This window comes from Argiope bruennichi, chromosome 2, assembly GCF_947563725.1.
Source record: "Argiope bruennichi chromosome 2, qqArgBrue1.1, whole genome shotgun sequence".
In the NCBI taxonomy this organism is placed as follows: Eukaryota; Metazoa; Arthropoda; class Arachnida; order Araneae; family Araneidae; genus Argiope; species Argiope bruennichi.
Window position 1 is genome coordinate 80,576,266 of NC_079152.1, and position 9,565 is coordinate 80,585,830.

The window sequence follows — 9,565 nt, forward strand, 5'->3', positions numbered from 1 at the left end:
ATTTATAATACAGCACAAAAATAAATAGAAAAAAATAATCTTATAGAAAAAAAAATATGAATTATAGCATTCAAAAGTTAACTAAAAGAACCAAAATCCCTTTATATTGGGTCAAAGTTTTGGAAAGATATTTTTCATTTAAGAACTTGAAATAAAATGACATTAGAATATATATCTTAACCTTAGTAATTCATATGAAAGAAACATTATAGTTCAAGTTAAATAAATTAATAATAAATTTCTTTTAGAAACGGAATAAATGTTTTTTTTCAACAATTTAATATATTAGTACAACTTAAAGTGAAAAAATTTTCGACCAATTAATTAATTTAATAATTTGACCATTAAAAACTTTTTTAATGAATTTTAAAATGAAAGTCCAACTAGGGGGAAAATACATTTTAAAACGAAATTAGAAATATATGTTCTTAAATTCGTCCTTTGTGAAAAAAAAAATTATTCATTTGAGTTTACTAATTCATAGGAATGAAACAGTATAGTTTAATTTAAATAAATTTGTAATAAACTTCTTTAAGAAATATAATTAATTTTTTTATCCATAATTCATCGTATTAGTACAACTTAAACAGTTATAAAATTTTTCAGCCCATTAATTATACAAATGAGGCTTATTAAAGCATTTAGATTTTATTTATTTAACATGATAAGTAGCGTAATATTAAAAAGTTATTTTAAAATAGTAATTAAAATTTCAATTCATTAATTTATTCAAAAAAATTTATTTATAAATGCAGATGGATTTTCGGCTTTAAAGTAAATCGAACGAATAGTATTTATATGTCAAAAAATATATGCTGTTTAAGCTATGAAATTTATGTAAAGTATAATAATAAGTTCCTTAGAGGATTTTACTTGATTTCATCATGTATATTTCAAATATGAAAATCGTAATCCACGAATTTTAATAATTAATAATATAAATCCAATAAGGATTTGTTTCAGAGTTATTGTGAAAATTCAAAAGTGCTTTAACTTATGATATTACATTAAATTATTCTTATATTTTTTTATATTGCAGTACCCTCAAGTAAGACATTTTTTTTTCTGAAACATTACATATTTTTGAAATTTTATGCAATAAAAACCATATAGTTTTATTCATGCTTTTATTTAATTTCAAATATAAATTTCTCAGATTGGTAAAGATAAAAAATTTTATAGTGATTTGCACTTTGTATTGAGTTTCGTAGTGTATTCCAAAAGTATTATGTTGAATACATGGCCGTATATAATTTATAACGAAAAAACAAAATAAACTATATACAAATAAATTCACAATCTAGTTAATAAACTACTTTACTGCAATAAAAGTGAAACACAGACCTAATAAAAGAGACATACCTATAATATACAAATTCCATTATTCATAATTTATAATTTCATGAAATGTTTCAGACCAACTATAAAATCTTTGCATATAGTGTATCAATATTATATGTATCACAATTTTTCAAAAATTAAATTAGAAGAATTTAAAGCTAATTTTTTAATATTTTTTATTTAAATACTTGTATTTGATTTAATTAAAGGAAAAACTCTTAATTAATAAGAATGTGCCTTTTTTAAATATATTTTAAAATTACTACTTAATATAAATATTTAAAATAGTATAAAATAAGTATTATCAAGAAAATATTTTTTTTTATTTTTTTCCTCACACGGAAGATTTTTTCAAAAGTTTCCGAAAAAATTTTAATCTAATTTTTAGCTTGTCTGTAAATAAAAAGAAAAAAAATAATCATTTCAGGTGGTCACAAACATGTTGAAGCCGACAGTGGTAATCATCAAGGAAGTAAGTAACATATTTCTAATAAAATTGCATTTTTTAGAACTTAGGACAAATGCCTATTTAGTTCTTATTGCAATACAAAAAAGACCAATAAATGCATAAAAACATTATATCGTGCAGACTTCTTTTGTAATAACACATCATATATCTGATATGAATATTAGCAGATTCAAAATTATTAGTTTTTCTTTGCTCTTCCTTTCTCAATCTGTAAAAAAAAAAAAAAAAGTTATCAAACTTAATTATCTTTCACTTTAACTTCAGAATGTCGTTTTCGGTAGTATTTAGTAGGTAAAGGTAGTAAGCTAGTATTTAGATATAGTAAAAGGTTTATGCGATACGAAATGAAACCGCTTGCATCATCTATTGTCGAATTCGGCATTCGACTTCCTTCGTCGAAAATCTTTTTGAATCCGGAATAAAAGGCAAAAAACTGTTAAGCACAAACCGATTTAAAAGGAAAATATATTGAGCGCAGATTAATGTAGGCATATTTTTTTGATCATTATTTCCATATATATTATACAACAAACGATAATCAGACAACAGATTATCAGGTACTAATAACAAAAAATGATGAGAGGAATGGTGTACAGTTAATTTCATTTTGAGATACAACGAGATCAGGTCGATATTCCTCTTTTATATAACATAGGTGAATAACACATGATTTTGTGTAAATGGTACATTAAACTCTCTGAACATTATCTATTGCTGCAGAAGAATATTGAGTTTATTTGGAAAGTCTTTTAATATATTTTGAGGAATCTTCAACAAAACGTTCTATTTTACAAAAACGTTTAATTGAAGCATTGATCATTACAAATAATATTTCAAGAATTCTTACCTTTCTATATCTGGACATCTCCTTCAAGACAACAGTTTGGCTTTTTATAAAGGGACACTTGGTTTTGTACTACCTTGTTTATAAAATTGAAAATTCATGGTCTTACGAAGTAGATTTTGAAACGACAAAATAAACTTTCTTCAAATTTTGCTCGCAAATATTAAGAAACTCACGGAAAATTTTAAAAAGTTTTTAATATAATTATTTTTTCAATTTACTTTCATTTAAAAAAGCTACTATCATAAGTATAGTCATTTATACAGAATTTCATAAAAATAATTAATTAATCATGGAAAATGTTACCTTTAATGAAGGTTTACAATTCACGAGGTTTAAAACTAAAGTTACAGAAAAGAAGACTATTTTTTATATTATAAAATTTTATATATATTTTTTTACATATATATATATATATAATAGTAGAAACCATAAATAAATTTTGAAACAAGATTTTTTATTCAAAAGATGGAAGTACATTTTTAAATAATGAAAAAGAATATTTCTTACATTATATACGATTATAAGATTAATGTGAATTCGAAATATACATTAAACTCTTTTGTTCAGAAATTTGTTAAAAAATTTAGCTTGTATTATATTTGTGCTTTATTCATATTTTTAAATATTCTCTTTTTATAGGTATTTTTGACACAGCTGCTAACTTCATCAATGGAATTGTCTAAACTCATAATATAAATGATTTTGGATTGAATTAGTTATGTAAAATTACCATAATTTGAAAATAAAAATATTTTTCTCATTCCCTTTTTTGTATGTTTTTTTGTTTTCATCTGCAAATTTCTTTGTATTCACTTGGTGCATAGAACTTCTGTTTCATTTTACTTGAGCAGGAAAATATTATAATCATTTTTATTATATTTGCATCTCCCTCGAAAGGGGGCAACTCGTAATTGAGGATAAGTAGTTTTCAGCATAGCGGTTGATTCTCGCCACGCGGGTACTGAAAAGTGTGGGGGTCGGCTCTTCCCATCAATGATGGGATGTACTCCCAAGGGAAGAGTTGTGCTGTTGTCGGTGAAAGCCTTAGAACTTCCCGCAGTTCCCGCCAGTGTAGCGGCAGTTTGATCATTCAGAAATTTCCGTGTGCCCTTGGCAAGGTCAGAGTAGCCGGTTTAAGGTAAATGTTATTATATTTACTGTTTCTCCTTTTATTAAACTCTCAAAAACTCGTGTTCGATAATTAGCAAAAGAGTCTTCAGAGCCAGTGTACCCAGAATTGCATATTCTGTCCAAAAAGAAACCATACTTTACAAAAGAATCTCGAATTATTAAAAATAACTACATCCTAAGAGATCTTCTTCCAAATGCTCATCCTCATAAATTAATACACTGCTTCAGAAGCGTCTTCTTTTAACAGAATATTTGAATGGAGTCCTTATTTGGATCATAAAATAATTTTATGCGAACTTTCTTCTATTGTTTGAAATAATTCACTCTTCAAGGTGCATTTCACATTTCGAAATAAAAGAAGGCTTACAGATTCAAATATAGAACTTGGCAACGTGTTATAAATGGTTTTGATTTTATTTGAACGATTTAGCAAATCTTGCTTAGCTGGGACAAGATTGATATTTTGCTCATTACTCAAGAGACTACCCACAGATTTTGCTGAAATTCGTTCCTTGTGTAATGATTAATTATGAGTTTGAATTGAAATGAAATGAGTCTTTTATTGACGTTTCTCAACCTCAGTAGACACTTAAATGATGATTTAGAAAATGATTCTTAAATACACAATTCCTTAACAAAATGATGTCCTTTTTGGCTTAAACTTGTGTTTTGAATCCTCTTTGATCCGTCTCAGGCCTAGTTTCAAGCGTCGATAACATTTATTGCATAGGGATATCTATTATGCATTACTGATTATAAATTTCGTCCACCAGACGGAATATTTCAATAAAAACATTGACAAATTTAGAATAAATTTAACCCATACTCGTTATTTTTCCATTTCCTAATGTTTACAAATGTGAAGGATTGAACAATATACTGTTTACTGTGTACTTATAATGTTACTTCATTGATAAACGTTCCCAAAAGAAATAAAGATTAATATTCGAGTGAGTTTTGCATAACACAACTTATTTACAATGATAATGGTTGGTTAACGCTATCTTCAAAAGTTCAATTTTTCATAATATAATTTTAGGCATATTACTTAAAGTAAATAAGGGTGTCATTTGAAATGTAGTATTGATACTTCGATTTTGACTTAATTGGATTTTTTTTTTCTTACAACACAAATGTTGATCACATATCTCTACCTAACTTTTAAATAATCAAATTCAACTAATTATTTTAAGCTAATAAAAATAGTTTCTTTTTCTTTTTTTGTTATTTTCTAAGTCAAAAATTTACTTAAATTGCTCGGGAAGGTATCGTGAAGGCACATGGAAGCTTGTATATTTATTTTTTTAAGAAAATAAAAATCCAGTTAACGCCAAAATGGTAAAATAGGACGTTTATATATAAATAAAGCAGGGCGTTTATAATATAGTACGTTGGTTAATATAGGACGTAGGTTAATAAAACAGGACGTTTTATAATATAGGACGTTTCATTATAAATAATAAATATATTTATTGTTTATAATGAAACTATATTCTTATTATCTACATTCTCATACTTCGACCTTATTTGAATTAATCTAACATATTATAAAATCCGTCATTTGACATTACTAGTTTTGGTTGCTGCCCAAAATTTTCATTTCCCTGGCACCAAATGGAAAGTCAAGAAAAAAAAGTAAACTTTCTTCAGTTCAGATAATTTATCAGGTATTAAGTAATTTTCTGATTATATCAGAAATCCAGATTATGCCTACGAAAGGTTGCAGGCAGAAGATGATGAGCAATTATAGGTAGCTCAACTTTCTCAAGTTTAATTGATTATTTATATTATATATCCATAGTTATATTATACAACGTTTGTTAATGTTTGATACAAGCCGAAATTTGGCTGCTGAAAAAAATAAGATAAATTTCAATAAAACTTCTTGCTTGAGTTTCCAAGACATCCTTTCTGAAATCTCTATCTGAAATCACTTACAAAAGGCAATTCACTTCAACAACGAATTTAGTTTCACATTATTTAAACCACAAAAACGCACATAAACATTTTTTAACTATCTTTCTACAACCTCAGCAAGTATATTTCAAAAAATTCAAAAGCTCAATGCTATTTCCATTTTTCTCTCTTAGAACAACATGAAAAACTGCAAGGAAAAAATTTGGATTAAAAACAGCATCATTTTATCGCATGTCACTTTTCGGATTGTTGCTACATAATAATTATTTTAGTTGTTTCCGTTTTACATTAGATGATTTATTATTTATTTTAATTTATGGCGGTATATTAAACTGGTTTTTAAGAATACAAATTACTTATTTATATAGTTTTAAGTTCCGTTAAATGAATCTCACGTATCAAATAAAATGAACAAAGATTGGAGAATATAATTAAAAGACCAATGTTGCAACGGGAAACGAACAAACTTGATTTTTTTTTTCGTAGTTTCCTGTAATTCCTTTTTTTATTTGCTTTTATTTTTTTATATGATGCATCTGTTCATTTCCGGTCTGGTGGTGCCAGAAGGGATCATTATTATATATGTTTTTTTGGAATTAACTAGTTGTCGGTTAGAACTCCTAAAGAAGTGCTTGTATTTTAATAATATGCATTAAAAATGTTAAAATGTTAAAGAAAACGTCCTCACTGCTTTTGCCATGTGTTCAGTAGAGAAGTTATTGGATATTTTTAGTGTAGGCAAGCTCTATCCCGGACACTTTGGTTCGAACTTTGTTCAGCAGAAAGGTATGTGGATTCTTTTTTGTTGATCAGTAGTAATTAAAGAACATCAAATCCGCAATAACCAATATAAATCGAAATGAACAAAAAAAATAACAACAACCAATAATGAATAAATACTAGCACATAACTGCATTGATTTGATATAAAGATAATTAATGAAGTAACGCTTGGGGATTGCTGTCACTTACAGGTGAAGCAGGACTCCAAATGATCTTTTGTTTTAGCTGGCCCAAACTGTAATGAGGTACTAGTCAGGTGTCGAATGAATAGCTTGTCTAAGTCGAGTACAGAGGACCTGGTTGAGGGTGAAAGGATATAACTTCCAATAAACGTTAGATTTCGTGGTGATGAGATGGGGAGAGTGAGGTGACAGCCAATAGGTTCTTAATTATCGTTGTGTTGTTGTAAAGAAAATATAGTGCATTCACGACTTTTTTCAATGCCTTTCGACGCTATGGACTGGGTGTTGATTTTCTATTGTTAAGTGGAGACCAGCCAGCAGAGCTTTAATTTAAAATGAAGGGGTTACATCATTACATCGGAAGCGAAATGTTTGGAATTTTCACAGGACTATGAAATTGGCGTTAAAATGTTGAATAATGGTTACATTTCGTGGTCATTTGATTTTAATATTAAGTGCGAATTTTCTTGTTTGCAATAAAGCCTTATTTTCATTATTGTCTATTTTATTGAAGAAGTTAGTTGAAATTTTATTGATTTTTTCATATAAGGGTTGGCATTGTAATTGGCATTTAGTGAGTCGGACGTTTTATTGTACAACTGTCAGGGGTGTTTGTGCTCCGGGGAAACCCCGGAATTCCGGGGATTTTGAACTTCGATACCCGGAAATTCCGGGGATCGTCGTTCAAAAGGAAGTAAGAATAATAATGAATAATTTATTTTGATCTGGGTAATTTTGTTTGCTTTGAAAGCAGAAAACGCAAGGTCAGTGTGTGGTGAAAACTTTTCCTTTCTTTCTCCAAAGGCAGTGATAATGCGTGGAAAGGGGGAAAAAACTTCTTTTTTGTTCTTTCCTTATTGCGAGTTATGACTCATTCCCCCGGTTCTCAGACATTCTCTTCTGGATTCTTTTCGGCAAGTAGGCGCGGCAGAAAAAAAAGGGAGAGACTTCGTTCGACCAGATGTGCGATCACGTGACTCTGGGTTCAAAGGTCTTATCTCTCCTGGCGTGGCGCCAATAAGTAGAGAGGGGGGATTTTCCGCCGTATTAGCTATTTGTCATTGATCGCTTCGCAACTTTTTTTTCTCCGCTGTGTAAAATTTTCGTTTCATTTATTGATGCACGTGTAAATTTTTCGTTTCGCTTATTGAAATATTTTTTTATTTATGTACGCAAGAGAATTTCACTTTGAAATTTCAGCATATGAAACAGAAATTACCCCTTAAAAATTCATATCTAATTAGTTTTACAGCATTAGATCCAGAGCTAAGAGGTAAAACCAGTACAATATTAGCTTTTGAAAAATTATCATCTTTTATGTCCCATATTTTTAGTGATAATGAAAAGTCAAAAGTAGAAGCTGAAATAAGGTTATACCAGAGTGATATTGATATCACCAAAGAAATGCTCTACACATCTGATGAAAGTGGAAATCAAGTCAAGTGTACAATTGATAAATATTGGTCTAAAGTTTTTAATTTAAAAGATGATTTCACAAATGATTATAAGTATCCTACATTAGCTAAATTGGTCAAAGCCTGCCTTAGCTGCTTCCATGGCCCATTAGTGGAAAGTGCATTCAACTTAATGGATACACTTGTCACTGACTATAGAACCTCTCTTAAGATTGATTCCCTAGATACAGTGCAGACTATTAAATATGATTTAATGGCTTCTAAAGAAACCTCATGTGAAAAATATGGCTCAAAATATCCAATGACTGATCCAATTCACAAAGATCTCTTACTGAATATGAACAGAAGTTGGAAAACATATCAAGAGGACTTAAAAACATGTATTTCAGATGAGTCACCTATAAAAGTCTCTGAAAAACCTTCTACATTAGCAGAAAAGCAAACTGCTTCTACCTCTGCATGTGCTGTTCTCGAGGAAATTTCTTCAACTGTAAATGAGGAAAATAAAAGTCAACCTTCCTGCAATTATGAAGTTCACCACAAAAGAAAGACAAGCCCACAAACATCAGAAAATAAAAAAAAGCAGCAGAAATTAGATAATTTTTTTAAAAGAATTAATTCAGGTAATTTAAAATATTTGCATAAAATGTAGTAATTTATATGTTTGAAAATTTATGGTTATTAATTTTGCAAAAAAAGTAATTCATTGAACTTTTATAATTAGGTCATTCAATACTTCATAATTGTAATTTTTCATTTCTCTCCCCCCCCCCCTTCTCGAAACTCCAAAATGCCGGTAGTAAGTCCGTAAAAGTTTCAGGGGATTTTTTGGGGTCCCACAAACACCCCTGAACTGTGCTTTTCATATATTTCTGATTTTTCTGATATTATTATTGCAGAAATTTTAAGTTACATTTATTGGCATGTTCCCAGACAGGACATGCATGCATGAGTACTTTTGTACGATCAACTCCCCCGTCACCTCTGAAACTCTCTGAATGTAGCATTATCGACTGGATTTGTTGTGGCTGATTGCTATTTTTAACATAGTCTGTCTATAACACTGGCCGATTCACCAAATTCGATGAGGCAATTGTCCCCTAGCCACAAAGTTGTCAATACTGACCTTCCACATCATCTTCTCGTACGCCTATTAAACAAGGAGCAAGCCATCACTTAAAGAAAATCTCCTCGAAATTCTCAATATTTCACCAAACTCTGATTTCACAACAACAGAAATCCAAACACTTTCAATCAGTTGGTAAAAAATCAACAATTTTAACATCATTTCCTTCAGAATTTTAAGATTACTTTGTACCGTCAGTGCTGTACTTAAGTCATTATTTTCAACTTTCAGATTCTTTCTTAATTCTGAGATTCCTATGCATTCCTTTAAATAATGGTAAACAGTACCGATTCCTCCACAGATGTATTTATGGTTCTATGTCACTTGCGCTCGGTAAATTTCCCCCTTTCCGCTC

At 29.1% G+C, this 9,565-nt stretch overlaps 1 long non-coding RNA gene across 1 annotated transcript; it reads left to right on the top strand.

Annotated features, from left to right (window-relative positions):
• Positions 1-1,728: 1,728 nt before the first annotated feature.
• On the top strand, positions 1,729-3,421 carry LOC129961567 (uncharacterized). Its single transcript, XR_008783797.1, has 2 exons — positions 1,729-1,813; positions 3,297-3,421. It is a non-coding gene; the product is annotated as an uncharacterized LOC129961567 (long non-coding RNA).
• Positions 3,422-9,565: the final 6,144 nt, after the last annotated feature.